Here is a 27098-nt window from a genome sequence, read left to right on the forward strand (position 1 = left end):
GAGTATAGCAGAAAACAAAGCAGAAAGTCCTTCCATCATGCAGTTCACATTCTAATGGGGGAGACAGACAAAACAGAGAATTACACAGTAAATTAGAAGTGCTGTGGAAAAAGACAGCACAGGGAAGAGAAATGGGCATGCCAGGTGGTGGGCCACGGCTGCAACTGTAAATAAAGTAGTCAAGGAATGCTTCACTGAGAACCTGACACTTGAGTTAACATTTGAAGGAGGTAAGAGAACAAGCCATATAAACTTCTAAAAGGAAGTGCATTGCCAAGTGAGGGTAGTATGCCTAGCACTGTCAAGAAGTAGCAAGGAGTCCAGCAAGGAAGCAAGTAGTAGAGGATGAGGTCTGGAAGAGTAGAGCAAACATGTACAGCCTTATAGGCTATTCTAAAGACTCTTCTTTTACTCCAAGTGAAGTGGAGAACCACCAGAGGATTGTGATATGATCCAATTCACATTTAAAAAGGATCTCTCTGGCTGCTATGTTAAAGTCTGAAGGAATGAATAAATGAATGAACTAATCACCCGGGTTTTTAAAAAAAGTAATTATTTATTTATATGTTGGTTTTCTCTTCTAAACACTAAGCTCCTTAACGACACTGTCTTATTCACCACTGCTGCCAGATTCTAGTAGAACGTGGCTGGCATCCAATAAGAGCTCAGCGTGGAATGAACAGATGAACAAATGGATCTTTCTTGTTCCCAAAGGACTGTGCCATGATTTTCCCAAAAAAGGCCCCTTATCCATGGTGCTGGTTCAGTAGATAAGTATCCCACTACAGTCTAAGACTTATTTTCCTTTTATTGTCTTCTTGATGTTTGCAGTTTGCTTAAAGAGAAGAATTCAAGAGAGTTATGTTTCCACTTACCTGGCTCTCAGGCGAACCACATCATCAATTAACGGAAGTAACACAGTTTACTCCAAGCACCACTCAGGACACCTGAATTCCAATTCCCTAATTACCAGGGATCTAATTACAAGGCCTTGGACAAGTCACTTCTTTTAAGCCTCTTTAAACCTGTTTTACATACATATCAGTCCATTTCTGCATCTTTTATATGGGGTGTTTGAACTACAAGAAGTGGCTTTCAGCTCTCAAACTCTATTCCAAGCACCTGTGAGAAGAAGGAGGTATGGTTGGGAGTGTACCCTAAAGTCCAACTAAAAAGTTTTGTGTTTTTGCTTCAAAGGAAAAAAGAATTCTATTGCAAGTTTTACTTATATCACTGTGCCATGGTTCAGACTCTAAGAATAGAAGTACAAGGAATTCCTTTTTTGACAAAGATTTTAATAGTATCAACATTTTGGCAGCAAAGCCACTACAAAACTGAGTGTGTTGAATGCGTTTGACTGAGTTGAATGGGCATTATTGCCACCTGTTTGGTTTTGGTTTTTTCTTTTTTTAATGCTATTATGTATAGAAAATGGTTTCTAGAACTGTAAGAGTAAACACACCTGGAATTCCAGGTTACTATCTCTAGCCTGCCTCAGGACTAACAATGGGATGACTTCAAGTGAGTCAGGTGTCCCTGACTCTGTTTCCTCAGCAGGGAAGTATCCATAATCTATGTCCTCTCCACTTCATAGGAATACTTACAAAAAGAATATTTACAAACTCATTCAACTTCTAATGAACGAAGGACAACGAGATCATCTAACCTAACAGATAATCCCCAAACTATTTTTATGTGATTTTGAAAGGTGCTTTGTACTTTCATTCGAATGGAGCTTTCATAACCTCAATAAATGATAACTGCTATTTTATTGTTACTAACAAAACTACACTAACTGCCAGCTATTTTGGTTACAACCTTCTAGTCTACTTTTTTTTTCTTTATAACCATCACCACATGGATCAGAATGAGGATGGGGTAGCAGGATTGGCTTCATTCTGCCTATAATGTTACATAGTCAGGGCAGAAGTGGTTCACAAAATACGATTTAAGTAGAATAATCAATTCTCTGGATTCCAGAAGGTTGCTTATTTATTTAGCAAGCACTCACATCACTTACAAAATTGTGAGGTAGATTCTATTATTCTTATTTATGTTTTACAAATTAGTAAACTGAGCCACAGACTTACCCAAGGTCACAAAATTAGTAAAAGTTAGAGCCAGGATAAAGTTATGCAACCCAGCTCCAGAATTCCTACTCCACACAATTACTAAACGTTGCCTTAAATTTCCAATGTAAGTCCATTTCATCACACTCCTCTTAATCCTCTTCTTTCACTAATCTACATATGGGTATAAGCAGACTTCCCTGTTCATTCAAAAAGCAGGAATACCGGGGCGCCTGGGTGGCACAGCGGTTAAGCGTCTGCCTTCGGCTCAGGGCGTGATCCTGGCGTTATGGGATCGAGCCCCACATCAGGCTCCTCCGCTATGAGCCTGCTTCTTCGTCTCCCACTCCCCCTGCTTGTGTTCCCTCTCTCGCTGGCTGTCTCTATCTCTGTCGAATAAATAAATAAAATCTTTAAAAAAAAAAAAAAGCAGGAATACCTCCTCCATGCTAGTAGTTAGAAGTATAAAGTAGTAAGTCTTATTCCCTATCCCCAAGAGGCAAGCAAGGGAGTCAAGAAAAGGAGGTAAGTCACAAATGGTCACAATAAAGAGTTCACTCATATGTGGAATTTAAGAAACAAACAGAGGAACATAGGGGAAGGGAAGGAAAAATAAGACGAAAACAGAGAGGGAGGCAAATCATAAGAGACTCTTACCTATAGGGAACAAACCAAGGGTTGCTGGAGGGTAGGTGGGTGAGGGAATGGGGTAACTGGGTGATGGGCATTAAGGAAGGCATGTGATGTAATGGGCACTGGGTATTGTAGGCAACTGATGAATCACTGAATTCTACCTCTGAAATGAATAATACAGTATACGTTAATTAACTGAATTTAAATTAAAAAATTTTTAAAAATAAAGAACGAGAACGATGCTAGAGGATTCTATAACAAAGTACTATGGAAACACAAAGGAAAAATATCTAAATCAAACTAGATATTCAGACAAAGCTTCACAGAGATGAATGACACTAAGATCAAGATAATGGAAAGTGATCGCTTCCAACTTAGTCACCTTAAGAATAATGGGGGCGGGGGGAAGTGTTAGCAATTAAATAATCTATAATGCTGTCTCCTTGATCAAAAATGTTTTAAAAATTTGCTCCAGATTTATCCTATGGACTACAGATTAACATCAGGCCATGCATGTGTTATTACAGAAGCAGGAAGAGGATAACTAACTTTTTCTTTTTTTTAAGATTTTATTTGTTTATTCGACAGAGATAGAGACAGCCAGCGAGAGAGGGAACACAAGCAGGGGGAGTGGGAGGGGAAGAAGCAGGCTCATAGCGGAAGAGCCTGATGTGGGGCTTGATCCCACAACGCCGGGATCACGCCCTGAGCCGAAGGCAGACGCTTAGCCGCTGGGCCACCCAGGCACCCCAGGATAACTAACTTTTGAGGTGGGGGAAGCACAGATAATCAGGTAGGTTGACAAAGGGTAGGCAGGAGAGACAGAGCAAGCAATCAAGCATCAGACTGCCTGGGTTCAAATCTGAACTCAGCTACTCACTCACTGTGACATCTAGGCAAAGTAACAATTTCAGTGCCTGTTTCCACATGTGGAAACAGGAATAATTTTGGTACCTATCTCATAGGATTATTTTGAAGATTTAATGAATTCACATATGTTATGTGCATATAACAGTGTCTAGCCCATGGTAAACATTATACAAATGTCCACTATTATTACTGCAATCATTCCGTGTTCTAAGATGAATCTTCAAAGATGAGAAGCTGGATGGCTCGGAGAAGGGTCAAAGAGACAAACTCATCTCTTTCAAGTTGAAGAGACAACATGAGATAAGGCATTAAAACAAGAAACAGCAGAACGTGTATTTAGTAACTAAAACTACACAGAGTTCAAAGCTGCTGATTAGATGAGCATTTCAGAGAGACTGTTCTGGCAGGTGCACAGATTAATCTGATGGACAAGACATAAGATTAGTTATGAAGCTGTGACTACAGCTCAGGGAAAGATGATGAAATCTGAAGTAACACAGTGAAAGATAGGTCTACAAATTTAAGAAATAGATAAGAAATACGTAGAAAATAAAACTGCTAGAACTGGGTGACTGGATGTGGAGCATTAAGGAGAAAGGGAGATTCTATGGCCTGCAGGATAGTGCCAACAAATGAAACTGTAAACTGAAAAGTAGGAACAGCTTAACAGGTAGAGGAAAATGAGGAATTATGTTTCAAACACAGTGAACTTGAGATATCTACGGAGTACCCAAATGGAGATTCATCATGATGTAAACCTGACGGCCCAAGAATGAGGTCTGAGTGAATCTGGGAGACTACAACATATAAATGACACACAAAGGATATGCAAATCTGAAGCCTAGGAGAAAGAGCTGAGCAAATTTGGAAGACATCAACATATAAATGACAGATGAAACCGAGATGTGAATGAGCTCACCCAGCGAAAATATGCAAGGAAAGAAGAGCAGTAACACAGGGACAAAATCCAAGGAATAGCAAGAGTTAAAGGATGGGTTAAGAAAAAGAAATCGTAGAAGCTGTGAAAACCAAGTCAATCTTTGCACAGATTCTAAAGTTAGGATCCATGCTGTGGAAATTCACAAATTCCTAGGCAGTTACTTTCTTCACTGGCTTTTCCCTCTCCCCCCATTACCTAATAAGAAGTTCCAAACACTGGATTAGGAAGTCCTTGAGAGGGAAAGACTAAAAGCCTTATTTGGCTTCCTGTCACTAATACCCAATATGAGGCCTGGTACACATATGCTTGAAGGATAAACTTGGTGGAACAAGAAAAATGGAATATTTCCCATTTATCAAGACAAAGGGCTCATGGAACTCCTAGAGCCTAAGGTTGCTTCCAGCCCACACCAGAGCAACAGAGCCTGAAGAGAGCAGAAGCAAAAAGGGGGCAGACTTTATACACTGTTAGTGAGAATGTAAAATGGTGCAGCCACTTTTGAAAACGGTTGGCAGTTCTTCAAAATGTTAAGCAGAGTTACCATATGACCCAGCAATCCATTAGAAAAGAACAGAAAACATATATTCACACAGAAACTTGCACAGGAATGTTGACAACAGTATTATTCACAATAGCCAAAGAGGTGGGGGAAAAACGTATCTCCATCAACTCATGAATGGATAAGCAAAAGTGTTATCTCCACAGAAAGGAATATTATTCAGCAATAAAAAGGAATGAAGTACTGACACATGCTACAACATATCTGAACCTTGAAAATACGCTAAGTAAAAGAAGCCAAACACAAAAGGCCACATCATGTACGACTCCATTTATATGAAAGGTTCACTGAAAGTAGATTAATGGTTGCCAGGAACTGTGGGAGGGAGAAATGAGGAGTGACTACTTGTGCGTATGGGATTTCCTTTTGGGTGATAAAAATATTCTTGAATTACATAGTGATGATGGTTATACAACTTTGTGAATATGCAAAAAAAAACCTATTAAATTGTACATTTTAAAGGGGCGGAATTTTATGGCATTAAGAATTATATCCCAATTTTAAAAAATAGAGGGGTGGGGGGTAGAAACACATAAAGGCCAGAATCCATGCTCCATCCTAGATTTCTTCTTCTACTTCAGGTGATTCTAACATAATGATGCCAACAAATCACTTAACTGAACAGTGGTGGCAACTGTAACCATGAAATTTTTAAAAACTTTGCAATACATGTTGATTACATCAAAGAGAGATGAAATTCCTCATGCAAAAATGGGAGCTTCCAAGTCTTTTCCTCAGGAAAAGGAGAACTTTCATATATGTTAGCGAACTTGGGTGGAGGTACCTAATCGACATTTCTAGTTGAAGAAGATTAAATCCTAGTGCCAGAAATCCCAACAGAATCTTGGACTTTGCTGAAACAAACCCTCAGGCGCCGAAGCAGCTTCTCCTACCAAAGCACCAGACAACACTTTAATCCACACTAGAGCGGGGCGGAAGAAGACACAGAGTTAACCACACAATGCCTCTGTCAGCAACTGGTCCTTGGGGAGTACTTCTCTTCGCTTTGGAATAAACAAACAGAAGGGGATAAAACCAGAAAGGCAACATGGCATGGTAGAAAACACAAGGCTCTGGAAAGCTCCGGTGTGCTAATTCCACCGCCCAGTACCCCAGCACCAGAAAACAGGGAAGAATCGCAGTTTCTCTGGACCTCATTAAGATATTACTGCATACCCCACAAAGCTGCCCACAATCCAGGAACCAAAAGCAAGACTCAAATATGAGTATTCTTCCCAGATCACCTGAAAGAAAACTAGTTGGTAGTACTGTACGTGTTTTGGTCATATTGGAAACGAAGTCTCATGACTTCTTCTCTCTGATGTACTAAAGCACATTCTCACTTAAAATTATAAAACAATTACAACGTCCAAATTAGAATCCTTGACTCCTTTCTTTCTGTGAACCCTACAGCCATTTAATTAATCCTGTGCATCTTGTTCTCGCTTTAGATTTCATTCACTTCTACCTCCATAACCTATCCAAGCCACCATCCCTCACATAACTTGTTTCCTAACTTGTCTTAAAATCCCAAACTCTTTACTAACACTGAACCTTGCCTACATCTGCAGCTCCATCTTCTACTTACCCCTTTACTTCTTTTTACTCCAGCCAAACTCACGTTTCAGTTCTTTTTTCAGCTTTTGAGCATGTACTCCTTCTGTCTAGAACAGTTTTCTCCTTCCTTCCACTGGCTCAGTTTGCTCCTTCACCTTTCGGATCCCAATTCAGACTTCACCTGCCCCAAGAAGGTCTGACCTTTTCAAGTCCAGGGTAGGTATTCCTCCATGCTCACTTTCACTCCCATTACTAAACATTTCTCAAACTAGTCTGTACTTGACTGCAAGTCCCAGGATAGCAGAGTCGGTGTCTGGAGTTTTCATTGCTCAATTCCCAGACATATGCCTAGTGCCTCACGTATAGTCAGCAGATATTGACCAACACATGAATGATCACAATTAAGCAAAATCTTAACTTGACTAAAAGATTTCACATGATATATTCTTCATATACAAATATTTTAAAATATTTTTTTCATTGTAAAGAACATTACAGGTATAAACAAATGCAATTCTTCCTAACAACTGCATGGAAAAAGGACTTAAGTACACGTGCACTTTCTACAACACCGGCTCTCATTTTGATTCTATCAAAAGGAGCTAAACTCCTAAGTGGGAACGGCGCTCCTAACACTGCGCTCCTAAAACTCTGCATCTCCTTAACTGGAAAGATCAGAAAAGGTACATATAATGCAAACTACAAACATTATAGTCAAAGCATGCACTGGAGTGAAAATACACGAAAATCATTATTTTGCTGGCCCCTACCCTGCTCCCACAAAAAAAGGTTAGACACACTTGATAGAAATGCCGCTTACTACACATAGTTCACCAAGTGAAGGTTACTGTGAAATACTTCAAATTCCAGAAGCACTCAGGACTGCAAAGGCCGTGAGAAGAGAATGTTCCAAGCACAGACTAATGGACAGAAGAAACAAATGAAATAAACTCTGATGCATGATGACTATCTAAGGAAGTCTAAACTGAAGACTGAATATATTTGTTCCAAAGTCATTAACCAAGCTTCAGTTTCTGAAACATGTTCAAAATACTTAACATATTTTATAAGCCTCCAGTGTAAATGATAGACATTTGTTATTCAAGATAACTAAATAATTGCCTTCGCCTAGTTTAGGATAAATAAATCTCTATCACATTTCAGACTTAGTTTTTGTATTTTGGATTTTTTTTTAAAACCAACAATTTTATTTTTTATTATGTATTTGTTGCCTATGCTAATGAGCATACAGATTCTACCAACTCAGAATTTTTATTATCGTTTTGGGGATGTGACCACCCTTTTAATTCTGTTCACATTTTAACTCAGCAACTTTAATCCAGTGATCAAAGCTTCATTAGCTTATAAACAAACTGTTTCTCAGGTAAACTGAATTGCCCCACATCAGGAACTTAAGCAAATAAATAAGTACAAAAAAGGCAGAGATTATAAATTAGGGCAGACAAATCTGTATCTAGCCCCACGCCGGTAAAGAGCATTCTATCAATATAGTGAAATGCTAATCTCCTAATTAACAACCTAATTAGGTAATTATGGCTTTGCAGAGGGATGCCGAAATGAAATATGACAACATGGTCACCTCTTTATATGGCACCTGTGGGCCTTTTCAGCTGTCATTGCATAGAGTGCAATATCAATTTGAACAGATGACAAAGTGCTGTCATTTTTCATTCTGATAATATACAGAATGCTTTGGACAGAAGCAGTTTACAAAAAGAAACATCTTGTCTGGTATTTTCCTAATTTAAATATGCTCAAATACATCGTTAAAATTTTTGCATGTTTTTTATATTGTATATAGGAGAATTACCATTTACAACAACAACCACGACAACAACAACCCTAACAGGCCATCTTGCTGATATGTACATGCTGAAACTACTGCAATTTCAATTGTGAAATACATGAAAATGAGAGAAGCACAAATTCATCATGACATTCTAATATTCGTATTTTTTTGAATAGTTACCATAAAAATTAAAACCCAAACTTTGACCTTTTTTCCTTAGAAAAAGTAAGATAGGAAGTCACACTTACAATCTCCCATACCAAAAAAAGTACTTCCCCATCCATATATAAGCATTCAATTCACATAAACACTCCATATACCAATGTCCAACCTCACAGAGAGGAGTGTACTCTGAAAGACAGCTGTCAGAAGGCTACCACTCTCCCACTGGCCACTGAAGAGGACACTGGTACCACTAACACAAATGCAACTCTTCTTGCATGATACTGTCTTAAATAGGATTTGGGGGGAGTTAGAGAAAGGCTTAGTCTGGGAACCTCAACATCATTTACATCAACATACATGAAACCATATCCTTTTTTTTTTTAAGATTTTATTTATTTGAGAGAGAGAGCATGAGTAGTGTGGAGGGTCAGAGGGAAAAGGAGACTCCCCGCTGAGCAGGGAGCCCCAATGTGGGGCTCGATCCCAGAACCCTAGGGCCACAACCTGAGCCGAAGGCAGCTGCTTAACCGACTAAGCCAGCCACGCGCCCTGAAACCATATTCTAAATGTAAACCAGTTGAGGTTAAAACTAACTTGAAAATAACAACCCATTGATTACTTCAGATCATCTGCATTAGTGAAAAGTTTTTGACTGAAATGATTTTCATTGGCTCTACTCACATTTCTTAATACTAAGTTTAAACTTAATGATTTTATTAAAAAATAATTTATCAGAGAATACTTTGGAAAACCAAGAAAAGTATAAAGACATAATCTCACCATTTCTTTTTTTTCCTTTGCATATATGTTTGACATAATTGAGATTGTACTTTATATAGTTTTATATCCTTTTTTCATTGTATATTACATGATGAACATATTAATATGTCAACAAAATTCTAAAAATCTAAGATGACTGCACAATACTTCCATTCAATGGTCTTTCCATAATTGCTCTTTGTTAACTACCAAAGTTGTTTCTAATTTTTGCTGATGTAAGTACTGATGCAGTGAACATCTTGCAACATAATTATTTTTCTACATCTCTGATTATTTCTTTACCAAAAATTTCTACAAAACATATAAACATAGCGGCGGGGGGGGGGGGGGCAGGGAGAGGCGAACCATAAAACAGACTCTTAACTACAGAGAACAGAGGGTTGCTGGAGGGGAGGTGGGCAGGAGGGAAGGGTTAAATGGGTGATGGGGATTAAGGAGGGCACTTGATGTGGTGAGCCCTGGGTCCTATGTAAGTGATGAATCACTAAATTCTATACCTGAAACTAACATTACACTCTATGTTAACTAACTGGAATTTAAATAAAAACTTGAAAAGAAATTCTAAAAATGAAATTACAAGCTCAAAAGGCTTGCATGACTTATTTTTTAAGGCTTGGGTAAATAATGCCAAGGTGACCTCCAGAAAATTTTCACCACTTCATATTTCCGTTAGCAATACATCTGTAACCAATCACCACCAATCTCTGCTAGAAGTATTATGATTAGTTTTATTAAATCTTTAAACTTCATAAGATTATACCTGTAACCAAACACTTACACAATATAATCAATAACAACTTTCTGCAGGCATTAAGTTTAAAGGAGTAAGAAAGGCCATAGTTGATGACCGTTCTAAAACAGGGCCAGCAACCAAATCTAAAACTGCACAGAATAGTGACAAAAACACTGTGTTCAGAGTAAAAACAGACAAACAAAACCCCAAAGGTTTGAATCCAAGCTTTGTCAGTATCAGCTCTCTGCCTTCAATCACGTTACTTCTTAAGGTTCGGTTTCTGCATTTGTTAAGACAGAGACAAGGAGAGCATAATACCCCTTGTTTTAACAACTTCAACGGGCAGTCATGGGCACACCACAAAAAGGTAATATAAGCAATCGGAAGTCTTTATTATTATTTAACAGATCAATTCATTTAACCTAAAAGATGACTTCATTCAACCCTACACCTAAAAAAGGCATACTAAAACGCCTCAACAGTGCAGGCTTGGTAGGTGCCCTAATTCACGAAGCACAACTAGAAACGAATGAGACTCATCCCATTATCCAGACATGAAAATGAGTCTCACTTCTTCACAACCACTCCACAGAGCCATTTCTCACCACGCTATACTGTATTTGAATGTGTTATGCCCCTGCACGCTGGTACCTGCATCTCTCCAGACGCCCTGTAGTACCGGGTACTCACATAAGTGGTTTCACTTAATCCTCCCAAGCACCAGATGAGACTGGCAGTGCTGGCCTCAGTTTGCAGACGGTCCAGCTCACACAGTTAATAACTGACAGAGCCAGTATTCCAATCCAGGTGCTTGGGACTCTAAAGCCCCACCTCACATTGCTTCAAGATTCAACCTCAGGTCTTCTTTGTTAGTCTCCTTTATGTCAACAACTAAAGTTCAGATTAAAAATTTACTGTTTTAGGGGCGCCTGGGTGGCACAGCGGTTAAGCGTCTGCCTTCGGCTCAGGGCGTGATCCCGGCGTTATGGGATCGAGCCCCACATCAGGCTCCTCCACGATGAGCCTGCTTCTTCCTCTCCCACTCCCCCTGCTTGTGTTCCCTCTCTCGCTGGCTGTCTCTCTCTCCGTCAAATAAATAAATAAATAAATAAAATCTTTAAAAAAAAAATTTACTGTTTTATTTTTTCTTAATTGATTTAAAAGAAAACTATTCCTTCTAACAATTTTCTACCATTTTCTCTACTGAAAGAGTACTTATTTATAATACAGTACTGTAAGATAAGTCCACAGGGAACTAAAAAATGTTATTTTTTAAGTTTTACACATTCAGTCCATTTTGTCTGCATCAATAAAAGCATAAAATAAAAATATATTCAAACATATAAAAATATACTCAAGTATAGGGTATGAATTTAACACTGCATATATTTAGGGGTAAATGTGACATAATACTCAGTTTATTTCACAAGTGATGACTATAATTTAATTCCAATAGTTATTCTAGTACCTTCTTGCTGTTTCCAGAATTTAAGTTTTGTTGTTCAAGTGGTTTCTCCCAATTTTCTCACTTTCAATTACTTAAAACTGTTTTCTTCTTTGGGTCCAAATTTTGTTTCCTATATTAAATCTATTTCCTCTGTATATCTAGACTGCTGCCAACTAGAGATAATAAATTTTGAGTTACTGGTCAGAATTTATTTTCCTCATTTTTATATTCTATGCTATTTCCTTATACAACAGAGTATGGATGAAAACAAGTATCCAGAAGAACAATATTTCTTCAATTCTCACCTTGTGGAGGCTGAGTATCAAAAAATAAATAAATTAAACCCTTGGGCTGGGAACTCCCTGACCATATTTCTCTCACTATGGTGGGTGTCTCTATGCCCCCTTTCAATCATGTGTATATAAAGTCAACAAACCACTGTATGCATTTGGAAAGCACCTGGCTGTTAAGGTCCTTTCCCAGAATTAGTGATGAAGAAAGAACAGAGGGAAGAGCTGAGCAGTAGCTCCCTACCTGCCATCATGAGAGAAGGAGCAGCATTTTAGATTTGAACCATTCTCCACTGGGGTCTGCTGGTAATCACTGGTGTGACTTTAAGAGTGTGAATTAGAATCAAGAAGCTTGGCATCCTGGAAAGACCTTAGCAGGACTTGAGGTGAGCTCCTCATTATCACCCAGATGGGAAAAAGATACAAGGATTTGTAAATGACCAAAAGCAAAAGGCTACAGTGGCATACTGTATTCAGAATTCAGGTCCCTCTCAATCTGGTGCACTTTCTACTAAACTGTCATTCACTGGGCACCAGTTTCTTCATTTCAAGAGGTTATGATTACCCTTCTTATTCACTTCATGTACTGTAAAGAGGACCAAAAGACAAGAATCTGGTAGCATTTAAACAGCTAAGAACACAAAGCAAAAGTATTACAAGGTCATCTCCTCATCTAAACCCCATCCCTCCTGAAAATTAGCCTGATTATATAATAAAAGTATTCACCGCGCCACCTCCCCAAACATAATCAGAATGAGTTAATTACAATACACCCTTACTCTGGCAATTTACCAGTAGACTTCTGATCAATAATCATTACATGTGTTGTACCTTCTGCTTTGGACAGTGGGTACCAAAATTTCAGCAATCAGGTAAATCAGAGTTCATAATCAGGCAGCCTAGACTGTACACAGCCCACAGACGTGTTTTGGTCTATACAATAATTTTTTCAAATGGCAAATTTTAAAATTAAATACATTAAAATCCAGATTTTCAGCATCTCTTTAATACTCCCTCAAGAATATTATCTCCCCCCCCAAAAGAATATTATCCCACATCAGGATAAAATAAAAATTTTTTAAAAATAACAAACAAAAAGAGTATCATCCCTCAGAAGATCCAGGGACACCAGACCCCTTCCTCACACAGCAATAAGCAACTGGAGCTGAGCAGCAACTGCTACCTTCAGACTGGTCCCATGCCATCCAGTTCACCAAGGTCCATCCTACTCTTTATCATGAGCACTTGAGCTGGAGAACCCTGAGGTACATGCTCAAAAGAGAATTAACAAATATTTGTTTACTCTTTTTTGGCCAATTTTTTCTGGTGTCATCACTCACTAGCTATGTGAGTTGGGCAATATATTTAACCACTAAGTCTCAGGTTGCTCATGTATTCAATGGGGGTAATACCACCTATCTCAAAGAATTCCAAAGACTGAAGGAAGTAAGATATACAAAAACATTTAACAATGACTAAAATACACGTGCTCAATTGTTTTAAATTTAGCACAAGCTGAAATGTGCTAACTTTTAAGTCAAAACTTCTCGAAAACCTCAAACTCACAGAAAGCACAAAGTCAGGGCACCTCCCCTGGGGAAAAAAATGCAATGTGACAGAATTCCTAGTCATATAATTTGGTATCTATTGCTGTGTCCTTAACAATAAGGCCTATACAACATAATAACAGATGTCCAGCAAATTCTCTTACCCTGAAATATATACAAATCCACTGAACTACAAGTTTTGAAGTCTTCAGTTATGAGTCAACAAACAAAACAACCCTCTACTCTACCAAAAAAAAAAAAATATATATATATATATATATATATATATTTTTTTTTTTTTTTTTTTTTACTGTGACAGATGAGGCCATGAGCTTCAGCAGCAGCCACATTCACTCCTCATTATCCCTGCTGTCTAGCATAGTGAAGGCACACCAGCGCTACTCTGAAGCTATGGCTCAAGGGCTAGCATCTCTGTGAAAGTCTCTTCAGAGGGTCCCCATCCACCTATTCACATCACAAAGAGTAAAGATACCAAAGTCTAACAGATAATCCCTTCTACTCACAGCTCTAAGAGCTGCATAAACTCAAGGAACTTATTCAACTTCTCTGCACTCTAGTTTCCTCATCTGTAGAAACAGGATGCTAACACCACCTTTCTGTACAGGAATGAGACAATGCATTTAACACAATGCTAGTACATAGTAAGTGCTCATTAGCTACCATTATCAGTGATCCCTCCTTTGTGCTCTACGGTATCCTGTGGGGACTGCTATCAGTACCTTCAGCACCTCACTACAGTTTACCTGCACATACTTACATCTCCCCCACTGGAAGGTCAACCACCTCAGGGTGGGCACTGGTCTTATTTCTTTTTGCATCCCCAGGGTCTTAACATTTTCCCTGGCATTGCTGAACGAATCAGAGATCCTCAAAGCATTTATTAACTGGAAAAATTATGGGCAGAAACTGGGCTTTACCTCTCTTGATGACACTGAAGCCCTCACTGACTTTGACCCCTACGGACCCTCCAATTTACCTCCCAGTATCGCCACTAAAAGAAGCACTGGCTTGCTTTATTCAGTCTGGTCTACTCGCCACTCTAAAACCACCATAAAAATTGCATCTTTGCATCTTACAACTATCATTTCAGGGAACCATAACCATGTATCAGGCCCTTTATCCACATTAGCTCATTAAATATTCACAACACTCCATGAGATCAATATTATCCCCCTATCCCAACCCAAACTTGAGGAAAATGACTGGAATTAAGAAACTTGCCAAAGATCAAGCAGTAAGAGGAAGGACAAGGAACTGAATCCAGACTCCACGTTACTCTCTATAGCTCCTCAATGCTCATATTCAAAATTGAACTAACCCGTCTACCACCTTCTGACCTTGAAAGATCACAGTCTTCTCTACATTTAAAGGATTACTATACCATTCATTGACATTCATTATTTTTTCTCTTTTATAGTTTCTTCAATATGTACTTGTATATAGTGTTATGGTGTGTGAAAGAAGGCGAAGCACATGATAAAAAAAGCACAGATGTAGGCATCAGACAGACCTGGGTTTGAATCCCGCCTCTGTCTCGTACCAGATGTGTAATTTATCCTGAATCTTCCTAATCTGTAAATTGAAGTTAAAATGATTAAATAAGAGAAACCTATATACTTTCAGCACCTAGTAAATAACACTTAATTAACCCCACATCATGAAGCATTAGGTGACCAAAGCACACTCCTCAAAGTTAATGACCCACCCCTCCTTCTGTGCTATCACTGTATCACAGAAAGGCCCTTCACACAGTGTACTTATCACTCTGTCTCGGAATTATTTCCTTATCTCTCTCACTAAATTGAGCACCCTGCAGGCAAGGACTGAGTCTTACTTACCTATACATTGTCTAGCATGATGACACCCATACATACATACTCAGTAAATGTTTGCTAACCGAAATTATTACAATGAGTATTTATAGGATTCCAGAAAAGAAATCTTTTCCAACTGGGGTTGTCTTGAATTGGTTGAGGGAGACCAGTTTCTGCTGGGCCCCGGGTAACAACTCAGTAAGTGGAAACAAAAAAGGAGAAACCTAGGCAGGGAGAATGTCCTACCAAAAAACAATGGACGAAGAGAAAACAAAGTTGATTTGAGGACCTACTTATCTAGAGTAAAGGATCGGGGTAGGGAATTAAGGAAGGGGACTTTTTCAAACATAGCTGGAGCCAGATCAAGAGGTATATAATGTGAGTATAGTCTGGCATCACAGTAATTGAAAGTAGATATAAGCACAAAGCTAAATGACAAAGGGGCCACTAGCATGCCTCATAGGCTCCAGGAAATTCCAAGTGTGTAGACTGCAAAAGATGAACACAATAATCAATGCTTCATCAAGAACTCTTTCAGCATTTACTAAGCACCTTGTGTGGGCTCACAAAATGAGGAATAAAACATGGTGCCAACTTTTCCTGTTCCACTAGGATTTATTAACCATCTTCCCCTTTCGCTTATGAAAAATAGAATGAGAATGTTGACTTTGTTTTAACTGATGTGTGTTAAGGCCTGTCTCCATTTGTTCACACCCGGGGAAGTTTTTAACTTTGCTGCGTTAGGTTTATAACATGATGCGTTGCACAGTGACATGTACTGTGACAGGCTTCAAAAATTACTTGCATTCATTTCAAATAAAATTTTAACCAATTTCTGAGTCAACTTTTGGGTCTTCACTTAAAGTAATAATCTTGTTTAAACTACATTTTTTTTTTAGCCTTAACCAGATTTAAAAGACTCCTTCCCATTCTCATAAAAAGCTGAATCCAAGTTCCAGCAACGCTCCAGCTAGAAAAAAAAAAAGTTTTGCGAGGATGCTTACTCCTTTGGGCCAAATGGGGGGAAGGGGCGCTAAGGAAACAGGGACCACACAGACAATGCTTTAAAAACAATTTCCATGTTATGAAGATTAGGACACCTAGATGTTGCGAAGTGGTAGGGCCAGAACCTGCCGGAGACAGCCCTCCCCCACCCAACACTACCCAGTGCACTGGCTTCTCCTCCCCCAATCACACACCCAGCTGTCAGGCTCACAGCAGCCTCCAGTTCTGGAAAGGACGAGGAAACGGATGCTCAATGGACACCTCATCAAGGGCCAGGCAGGCTATCCCTCGGGGCAGCGCCCAGAGCGGAGGACTGAGGAGGACCTCCAGGCTCCTCGGGTGGGCTGACGGGAGAGTGAGCGAGAGAGCTAGCGGCTAGGGCAACCTTTACCTGAAGCTGCTGCCACACTACGGGCCGGGTCGGCCCCGGGACACGTTCCTGAGGAAAGGGCCCGGCTTCCCCGCGCCTCCCGGCCCCTGCCCCGAGCTCCGCACTCTCGGAATCCTCGGGGACTGGCGCTCCTCCCCGCCGGCTCAACTGCCGCTTTCCCGACTCGCCCTCATGCCCCCACTGTTCGCCGCCGCCGGCCGGCCGAGCAGCAGCCCTGTTACCCGGAGCCGCGCCACGACCCGGAACCGCACCCCGCGCACCGGAAGTCCCCGACCGGGAAGACGCCGCTGGCTGGGGACGTAGTGCGCAAGCCCCAGAGCAGAGAGCAAGGAATGAAGCCCTCCCGGGGGGGCGGGGCCGAACGGAGGCCGTACGCATGCGCTGCACTTCTGCGGTCCGGGTAAGGCCTGAGTCACAGGTTGTTAGCCGGGAATCTGGCGGGACGCAGCACCCGTGGTTTTGCGTCGGATAGAAATCAACATTAGGGTTCTCCTTCAAATCTCCTTCTCCTTTCTCCATGGAAAAAAGCCCTCAATTATCCAGAAATGAGTGATGAGACAGCTTTGCGTCTGGATCACAAAGACTTGGGTTCAAATGCCAACTGTAACTTGTGTAGCCTCAGAAATGACCCTTCTCCTCTCTTGACTCTCGGTTTTCTCATCCGTACAGTAGTTCCAATTTTAGAGTATTCCTGTGAGAATGGAATGGGATGATGCTTGTAAAGCACTTAGCACGGTGCCTGACACATAAATACCTAGTAAATGTTACTTATTACCCTTATTATTTGTAAAATGGAAATAGCTATCTTCCTTAAGAACTGCAGGGAATTGTGTGTCAACTATACTTCTAAAAAAAATAAATGAAAAAAAATTTTTTTAAAGAACAGAAGGGAGGTTTCCGTGAGATAAGAGGACTGGCACAGAACAGGAGCTCACTGTTGGTGGTCTGTCTCCTAACAGAATGGGGGGGGGGGACACCGTGAAGGGGAAAGAGGGACTCAAGTAGTGCAATGCTAGGATCTCTCTCCAATCTGAAAGATGGCCCAGAAAGCCTCTCAAAAATGCAACTTAGCAAAAGGAAGGGAAAAAAAAAAAAGCTGAATTTCAGCCCTGGGCATCATTACACAATATTAAAGTCACCAACAAATACACCATGTATCGTCCCCCATGTTTTCAAATACGTGATTGCTCTCTTAGCTCACACAGGGGGGAAAAAAACCCCTTGACACCCAAATGCTCTCTTGCAACACAACACTACAGTTCCACTGGGGACCTGTTGGAGGCCCTCTGCTAAAGCAAAGTGTGTGAACAAGATTTGAAAATCTCTTTTCCAAGGTCACCAGGTTAGCTGTCCCCTCCTCAATATTAATCTTCATTTTCACTTTCTTCCTGAGCGCCAGTCTGCAGCAAAGCTGCTGTTTGTCCCTCAGACACATAAAACTCAACCTATCTAAGACTGAAATCGACTGGACCCTCGAAGCTTGTACAGGTTCTGAGGAACTGTACCTTTCACTAGTTTTGTGATTTCATTCTTCAAGCAGCCCCTATAAGTTTCCTTATCTGTAAAATGGGAATGACAAAAGCCCTAACTAACCTCACTGGGTTGTCATGAGGATTAAATGAGTTAATACATATAACTCGCATAGAATAGAGCCTGGCACATAGCTAACATTTACTACTATTTACATAATATGCTTACCACTACTACTACGCCTCAGTCAGTGAGCAGATACTGATTGAGTGCATATGTATTAAGCTTATCCTAGGCACTGGAGATTCAGTGGTGAAAAAACCAGACAGGGACTCTGCCCTCATGAAACTTATGGTCAAGTTTGACTGAATTTGAAATAGTGGGCAAGTTGGAGTACAGGGAAATACGATAAGATTTCAAGGACAATGTTGGGGATCCCACTGAGAATGGAGACTCTGAATTTGTGGTGATACTAATATAATGGTTTGTGTGATTTTTCTGAAACTGTTAGTTTCAACAGTCAAGATACAGGCACACAAAGAGGAAGCAATTGGTTTAATTCAAGCAGCAGTTTTGCCAGACAGGTGTGATGGGGTCAAGGAGCTTATAACCTTAGCTTTTTAGAGTGCTTTTTAAAGGGGCACAGGGGCGCCTGGGTGGCTCAGTCGTTAAGCGTCTGCCTTTAGCTCAGGGCGTGATCCCAGAGTCCTGGGATCGAGCCCCACATCAGGCTCCCTGCTCCCTGCTCTGCTGGGAGAGCCTGCTCCTTCCTCTCCCACTCCTCCCGCTTGTGTTCCCTCTCTCGCTGGCTGTTTCTCTGTCAAAGAAATAAATAAAATCTTTAAAAAAAAATAGAAAATAAAAATAAAAAAAATAAAGGGGCACAGAATGGATGCTGGCTAGGTATATAAGAGAATTCCAGAAAGGCTCATGTCACTGGCCTGTAGGTCCCAGAACATATGTGATGAAGGTCACTAGTAAAGTAAGGCAGGAAGATGGAGATTATCCTCAGAGACAGATGTCTTAATAACCTCAGATGAAGAGTCATGTGAGAATGAGGTCCTGGCTGAGGTAGAATGGAGGAAAAAGTTATTGAGAGTGAGATAGGGGCACCTGGGTGGCTCAGTCGGTTAAGCGTTGGACTCTTGATTTCAGCTCGGGTCATGATCTCAGGGTTGTGAAATCAAGCCCCACGTGGGGCACTATGCTCAGTGCGGAGTCTGCTTGGGAAAATCCCCTTTGCTCCTCTCCCCGCTCTCGCTCTTTCTCTAAAATAAATAAAATCTAAAACAAAAGTCAAGGAACTGAGATGCCGTGTGGACCTCAGAAGCTCCCAGTATGATGGACGGACATAGGGTGAAAAGGAAACCAACTGGAATGGTGTTGGGAAGGTAGGCAGATAAGGAAGAGAGTAGACAGACCAACTGAATGGAGGAGACCATGGTAGAGGATGGAGGTTCATTTTCTTCTGGTCACCAGGACTAGAAGAGGGGCAATGGACGGAGGTTCAAAGACACCCATTGTCTGTGTGCCTCCAATAAGTTATTTGCTTTCTCTATATCTCAGTTCCTTCATCTAGGTTGTTGTGAGGATTCAATGAGCTACTGTGTGGAGACTGCTTAGAACAGGCAGTGTTCTGTAAATGCCAGCTCTTATGGCCTAGCACACCAAGATTGGCAGCAAGAATCAGGGCCTTTATGCACTTGCTTTCCACAAGTCCTGCCCTATCCCTTTCTGCTCAGTAAACTCCCCTTCTTGTACCTCCTCATCTTCTCCTCCTCATCCTTCTTCCCCTTCCTTCTCCTCCTCCTCCTCCTCCTTCTTCTTTGTGGCTTAAAAGAACAACCATCTATTATTTCTTAAGATTTTGTGGGTTGGTGGGCAGTTTTTCTGCCAGTCTTGCCTTTCGGTCAATGGCAGCCAGAATGGTTGGAAGGTCTAAGATGGCTAGAGATGTCACCCAGCACATCTTGTGACCTCTTTAGTGGCTGTCTTAGGTTTCTATACAACATGTGGCAATATTATAAAAGGATAAACCCCAACGTGCTTTTTTTTTTTTTAAGATTTATTTATTTTCAGTGGGGGTGGGGCAGAGGGAGAGTGAGTCCTGAGCAGACTCTACACTGAGTGCAGAGCCCAACTCGGGCCTCAATCTCACCACCCGGAGATCACCACCTGAGCCAAAACTAAGAGTTGGTTGCCCAACCAACTGCACCATCCAGGCGCCCCAACCCCCAAGTGATTTTAATACACATGTGCGCATGCGCACACACACACACACACACACACACACACACACACACGGCATTGTAACCATTTCTAAGTATATTCTATTCATTCTTGAAGATCCAATTCATATACTGCTTCCTCCGGGAAGCTTTCCCAGAACACCTCTCGCTATTGGACCGCATGAAGAGCCTCATTCTCCATGTTCAACATTTATCACATTTTCTGTTCTTTCAAGACACATCTGTCTCCTTGACAGGCCATAAGGAAAGGAACGTTTGTTATTTCTTTTTATACTGAAATCTTAAAACATCATAAACACTTGGTAAAATGTGTGTTAAATGAAAAGATGCTCAAAACATGAACATGAAATGATGCAATTGGAAATCTTATTTTGCATAAGCAGAATTTGCACATGGAAAATACCACTTTGCCAAGCTTATGACAACAGGCTGAGAGTAAACATAATAGGATGAAAGTAATGCTCTTTCAAGCCCTGCCAGAGCTGTGGGAAAACAGAGGCACCTTCTAGTTTCGTTGCAAATGTGTGTTCTTAATATTTTATATATGTGAATATGTTTCCCTGCTATTTCCCCAATTTTAGTTCCCTCTCCTTTTGAAATAGATTTTTTTCCTCCCAGAGGGAAAACATAGGCATTTACACTCCTATGGTACAAAGCAATTTCAGGACAACAGTAAATTAGTCAAAAATCCATTCAAACTATTTCAAGGAAGCCCCTGAAAAAGTATACAATTTCAGAACAATATAGTATTTTTTCAAATTAAAATAACATTTGAATGTGAACAATTTTTTAAAGCAAATGTATTGTTTATAATAAGGTGAGTTTGGTAGGTGGGAGGGAAGCACAGCATTAACCAACCAGAAAATCTTAAAACAGCGCTTTGCAGATACTATTTAAGTACAGATCAGTTCTGGGGGCTCAGCAGAGATTCACTAACCTTTGTTCTATTGTGTTTTTGTACTGAATATTATTTCTGGTGAGGATCCCTTTTTAGATACTTGGGGTGAACATGAAACATCTGGCTGGCATTAGATGGCATCTTTCTGGCTACATTTATATATAATTGCAGTCCTTTCCCCAAATCCAGGCCTTGTTAACCAGCTGCTAATAGTATCTTTTCTTGCTCTAAAGGTTAGCTAGTACTGCGAGCGCCAACTCCTAAATTAATTGATGTTAACAGGACTTAGGATATAAAAAAACAGACTCGTATGTTTTGTCGAATGTAACTTCTAAGAATGCATAATTAACAGTGTCTCCATTAATATACAGTATGTTCAACAGTGAAACACCACTATCATAAATAAAGGTAGACATGGATAAATTTATAATTAAAAATGCATTAGAAATTACAAGCATAATTTATTTACTAATGTGCACTGGAATAAATTTTATGTGTAATATTTTAAAACAGGGCATTAATAAATAATAGTGAACATAAAATGTTTTTGCAGCTAAAAATATTTCAATAAATATTGGTAAGTTAAATGTGCTGCAGAGTTATAATTGCTATGAAGTCAAGTTTATAGAATACAGTCACAATGCAGAGGACTGTTTCTTGGGTGTATTCAAAATATCAGAAACAAATGTCTTTCTTCGAAGCTGACAAGCAGGGTATTCAAAGTAGTGCCTGCAAATGTTTTAAAAATAAAAGCTTAGGACATCCAAATAGTGAATAACTGCTCATTGCTCGAGACAACTAAGATCTTTCTGGTCAATGCATTCAAACCTTATCCACCTGTTTGTTTGGTGCACACAAATTTGGAGAAATTTCTCCCACCGGAGAACTCATATAGGGCTTTTTTGAAGCTTTCACTTAAAAATTAACCTTAGCTTGCACTGTGGTTTTGTTCTGTCAAGGGCAAACAATTCCTAGGTGGCAGGCACTGTTCTAAGTACTCACATGTTTTATGGACTCCATGCTCTTCACCACTTCACTCCACTGACTCTATTATTTTAGTCTTATTTTATTTCACTTGCTGAGTGTTCACATGTGTTTTTGATGAGACTGTGTCACAATACACAGCAGTATTTGCTTGTTTGATGTCTCTGAAAGGACAGCTTATGTTTATGTGGAGAGTGGTGGTGCTAGGGTTTCTCCCCAGGTAGGACCAGCATTGATTAATAGCAATGAATAGCATCCATCATCGGTTGCACTTTTTCTGCGCCTGGTACAGATATTCCTAATGCCTTTTTATACCTCATCTAATTTAATCCTCACGACAATCCAATAAATAAATAAATACTGTCATTATCCCCATTTAAGAAATCAAGTAACTGACCCCCAGAAAGGTGAAATCACTTCCTCAGGATCATATAGCTAGTAATTGGCTGACTTGGAGGCCCCAAGCTCTTCACTTCCCCAATAATAATCAGCATTCCCTGTTCCTAAAATAACCAAGTCCTTTCTCAAAATCATGTTGCTTTCCACCATCTCACAATCCTTTCAGCTAAGTTCCTTCCCATTGAGAGATAATCTAAGTCCCTCCTGTTCTCGTTTAAGATAATTCCCTCATGTCCTGTCCTGCCTAGCCAAGAACTGATGTTTAAAACACATGAACAATATCTCTTTAGATATTTGAAGATGGCAATTTTGTCCATACCTTTCTTTTCTCCATGATGCAGTATAAGTAACCTCAATTCCTTTAGTCTTCCCTCACATGGACTCTTTCTAAAGCATTCCATCCCCTGAACCACATCCCTAGAGAGTGGTTTTGGATTTCCCTTATCTCACTTCATTATCATCACCTTCCGTGAGCATTTATTAAGGACCTGCATGTGCATGGGATCTGTGCTGGACTTGATACAATCCAGGAAAGCTAAAGTTGCCCTTGTACTAAGATGTCTGGGTCTCCAAGCAGTGTTATTTTAAATCCTTCCTGTGATTCTATCATTTGCCCAGCTCACCTGACTCATTGAGAGACAATCTACTAAACTAGAAGGAACCTGAGCAGAGACATATTTCAGTCATCATAGCATCCCTCGTGACTGGCACAGGAGGAACAAAATCAAGATGCTCAGTAAATATTTATATGGTAGTGACAGGATTATCACTCAATGATCTGTCCTAGGCTAACACGTTCCACCACATGTGTTGAGTGACCCTACCTAGAATACTTATCTCTGCATCAATGATCCACGACAACTGTATTACATACTCAATAATATTTCCTGAGGGACACCTGGCTGGCTCAGTCAGTTAAGTGTCTGGCTCTGGATTTCTGCTCAGGTCATGATCTTGGGGTCCTAGGATTTAGCCCCACGTGAGGCTTCTTGCTCAGTGGGGAGTCTGCTTCTCCCTCTCCTTTTGCCCCTCCACGCATGCATTCGAGAGCGAGCGCGCGCGAGAGAGAGAGAGAGAGAGAGAAAGAGCACATGCAGGGGGAGAGGCAGAGAGAGGGAGGGAGAAAGAGAATCCTCAAGCAGAGTCCCTGCTGAGCACAGAGCCCCACACAGGCCTGATCCCAGGACCCTGAGATCATGACCCCAGCCTGAAGTCAGACACTTAAAAAAATAATATTTCCTGAATGAAAAATAAATGAGGTAAGTGGTTGTTGAAAGTATGTGTGAATATTGTCACCGAAATGACTTTGAGCAAAAACAGTGCCTACAACAATGATGAACGAAGGCTAGCTCAGAAGTAAAAACAAAACAGAAAAGCAAACAAACAAAACAAACAAGCAAACAAAAAACCCCAGGTAGCTTGAAAGCTGAAACCAGCCCACATAGTCTTGGCCAGCTGAGGGTTTTCTTGCTTCTCCCAGAAAATTGGAAAGATGTGGCAACTCTGGGTCCACGGCTCACTTGTCAACAATCAGGTGAGTAGTGGCTGCCTTCCTGCTGGGTACTGAGTGTGGTGAAGCAACCACCATTCATCAAGACATTTGTGCTGTAGCTTGCTGCATTCATTTGCAAAACCTGCCTTGCCCTATGGTCCTTGAGGCTGAGTGTCTGGTTTGGCTTTAAGAAGTAGCCTAAGAACTGATTTCTGCTTTTAAATAACCGGATTTTTTATTATGAGGGGGAATAGTTAAGGGGCAAGTCTGGAAACACGGTTCATCTGGGAGAGCCTGTTCTGTCTGACGAGTGTGTACAGCTTCCAGCAAAATCTGGAGATGATGCTGGAGAAAGGTTTTAGGAAGCGGGAGGGGGGTGCTGTAAATCATTCATTTTGTTCTCCTGCTTTTTTGCCAAAATCCCAGCACAAAGTGTTGTTTTGAATGGAATAAACTAATTCCAGCTTCAGCTCAGCTGTGTGACCCTCGTAGAAAGAGTCACATCACTTCTCTCTGCCTTGGTTTTCCCATTCAGGAAGTGGAATTGATCACATTTACCCAGCAGGGTCATGTGATGCCATTTCATGAATTCTAAAATGTCCTACATACGTAGGCTGCAAAAGCTGAATACTTTCCCCAGTAAAGTAAATAATAAGTTTTTGAAATATATGTTTGTCCTTCGGGCCCAGTGATAGCAATTTTGAATTAATAATTTTCATTTTGAATAAAAGAGAAAGTCCATAGACATCTTTATTCTTTCTAGAAAAATAAATTTGCTCGCCGTAAGAACACACCTAGTGCCAAGATGTCGGTTTCTTATACCATTTTTTAGTGAAAGGAACCAGGGCTGCTTGGAGAAATGGCAGATTCTAGGGCTGGGGCAGGAAATATGCAAGATGAACCTGAAGCATCATGTGGTGCCAGAAAGTAAGAAAGTGGTTGAAGAAAAACAAAAACAAGAAACAACTCCATTGATGGAGGTATCTCGAGGGGACACAGGAGTCAACTGAAAGCCAGTGATCAAAGCTGAAAAATTTGAGCAACAAAATAAATAAAGTATTATTGGATTATAACTCAAAAATGTAAAATAAATATCATTACCTCACCCAAGTGATCAAGGGTAATATCAACAGGAATAGGTCATGTCGTGAGTGTGTACTCTTGATATGATATGATGAAAATGGCCCTTTACCTCTGTGGTCTTCCTTCTCAAAACCCACAGCTACAGTCTAATCATGAGGAAAACATGAGATAAATCCCTAATGAGGGGCATCCTAAAATAGAACTGACCAGCACTACTGAAACAGTTAAGGTCATTATGAACCAAAGAAAGTCCGAGAAGATATTCTGTTCAAGGGGAGACTGAGGAGATCTACTATGGAATGGAATGTGCTACGGGCGCCAGGGTGGCTCAGTGTGTTAAGTGTCTACCTTCAGCTCAGGTCATGGTCCCAGGGTCCCAGGATCGAGTCCCACATTAGCCTCCCTGCTCAGTGGGGAGTCTGTTATCCCTCTCTCTCTTCCCCTCCTTCTTGCTCATGTTTTCTCTCTCTCAAATAAATAAAATCTTAAAAAAAAAATGCAATGTGCTATCCTAGGTGGGATCCTAGAACAGAAAAAGGTATTAAGCAAAGGACATTTGAATGAACTATGGACTTCAGTTAATAAACTAAACCGTTTACTAATAAGCTAAACTCAACTTTAATTGGTTTGTTAACTTTTTCAAATGTATTATAGCAATGTAAGATGTTAATAATAGGGCATACTGGGTGCAGAGCGTATGGGAGCTCTTTTATCTTCTCACTTTTTCTGCAAATCTAAAAGTAATCTAAAAAACAAACCCTATTAGGAATTATTTTTAAAATTGCTCATCATTAACTTAAAAAGTCTGCTGCCATTAAAAACTGAGGTAGATCGTTGGGAAGCTACAAAGGAATATAAAACACATGACAGGATGATAAAAGGTATTTGGAAAGTAGCATATAGAGGTGATAGCACTTATATTTTGAAAAATATGCACACATACACATAATCTGTACATATAGATACACATACATTTCTACGTCTCTACAAATGCTTTGGTAGAGGCCTATAGACATTCGCAAACAACTGCAGTGACTATTCCTAGGGAAGGATTGGTGCTATGGAGGTATCTGTATTTTTTGGATAATAGTTCAAAGCCCAATGTTACTTACATATCATAAGACAGATTAATAACATTAACTTTTATTATTTTTTTTAAAGATTTTATTTATTTATTCGACAGAGATAGAGACAGCCAGCGAGAGAGGGAACACAAGCAGGGGGAGTGGGAGAGGAAGCAGCAGCCTCATAGTGGAAGAGCCTGATGTGGGGCTCGATCCCGTAACGCCGGGATCACGCCCTGAGCCGAAGGCAGACGCTTAACCACTGTGCCACCCAGGCGCCCCAATAACATTAACTTTTAAAATGAAAAATCTGCTGCCCTCCTCAGTCATAGAAACAGTTCCTGACCCCACGATGGATCCCAGACTTTGTGCCTCAGTCTCCCCTCCCAGGATCAGCGCAATAGGCAGGTCCCTTCCCTACCTCAGATGTCAGCTGGTCATGCTTCCGTCCTTCCTCTTTAACCTTTGCCTTAGAGATTCCAGGATGTTTTGAGTGATTGATATGAAGGATCAGATATGAAAGCTCCACCAAGAACCCAGTAAAAATTTTACAAGTGACTGTCTACCTAGAGTTTTTTATATTTGCCTTTCCTTATTTTCCCAGTTCAAGGGGTTGTCATGAGTTTCTGACCCTAGAATTGTAATAATAATGTTGGCCAACACTTATTTATTCAGCAACTAAATTTATTAGCACCTGGCTAGGCACTGTCTAGGTGCTAGGGATAGAATCGGTGAACAAAACAGACAAAAACCCTCCCTTCATGGGACTTACGTCCTAATGGAGGGAGAATGACGGTATTGAAAATATTTATAAGTCACACCTAAAAT

General features: G+C 40.4%; 1 protein-coding gene across 12 annotated transcripts in view; it reads right to left on the minus strand.

Moving 5' to 3' along the window:
- The window catches only part of MAPKAP1 (MAPK associated protein 1), a 237004-nt gene extending 220103 nt beyond the window's left edge, over positions 1-16901 (minus strand). For 8 of the 12 annotated variants that reach the window (XM_057313762.1, XM_044389603.3, XM_026513971.4 and 5 more), the window contains exons 1-2: positions 16632-16735; positions 14932-14993 (exon numbers count right to left, since the gene is read on the minus strand). The gene's annotated coding sequence lies outside the window, so the exon portion shown is untranslated. Of the gene's footprint in view, positions 1-14931; positions 14994-16631 lie in introns of all 12 variants that reach the window. The other 4 variants (XM_048222917.2, XM_026513965.3, XM_044389602.3 and 1 more) reach the window with 3 other exon arrangements.
- Positions 16902-27098: the final 10197 nt, after the last annotated feature.

This window comes from Ursus arctos, unplaced genomic scaffold (assembly GCF_023065955.2).
Source record: "Ursus arctos isolate Adak ecotype North America unplaced genomic scaffold, UrsArc2.0 scaffold_18, whole genome shotgun sequence".
NCBI lineage: Eukaryota > Metazoa > Chordata > Mammalia > Carnivora > Ursidae > Ursus > Ursus arctos.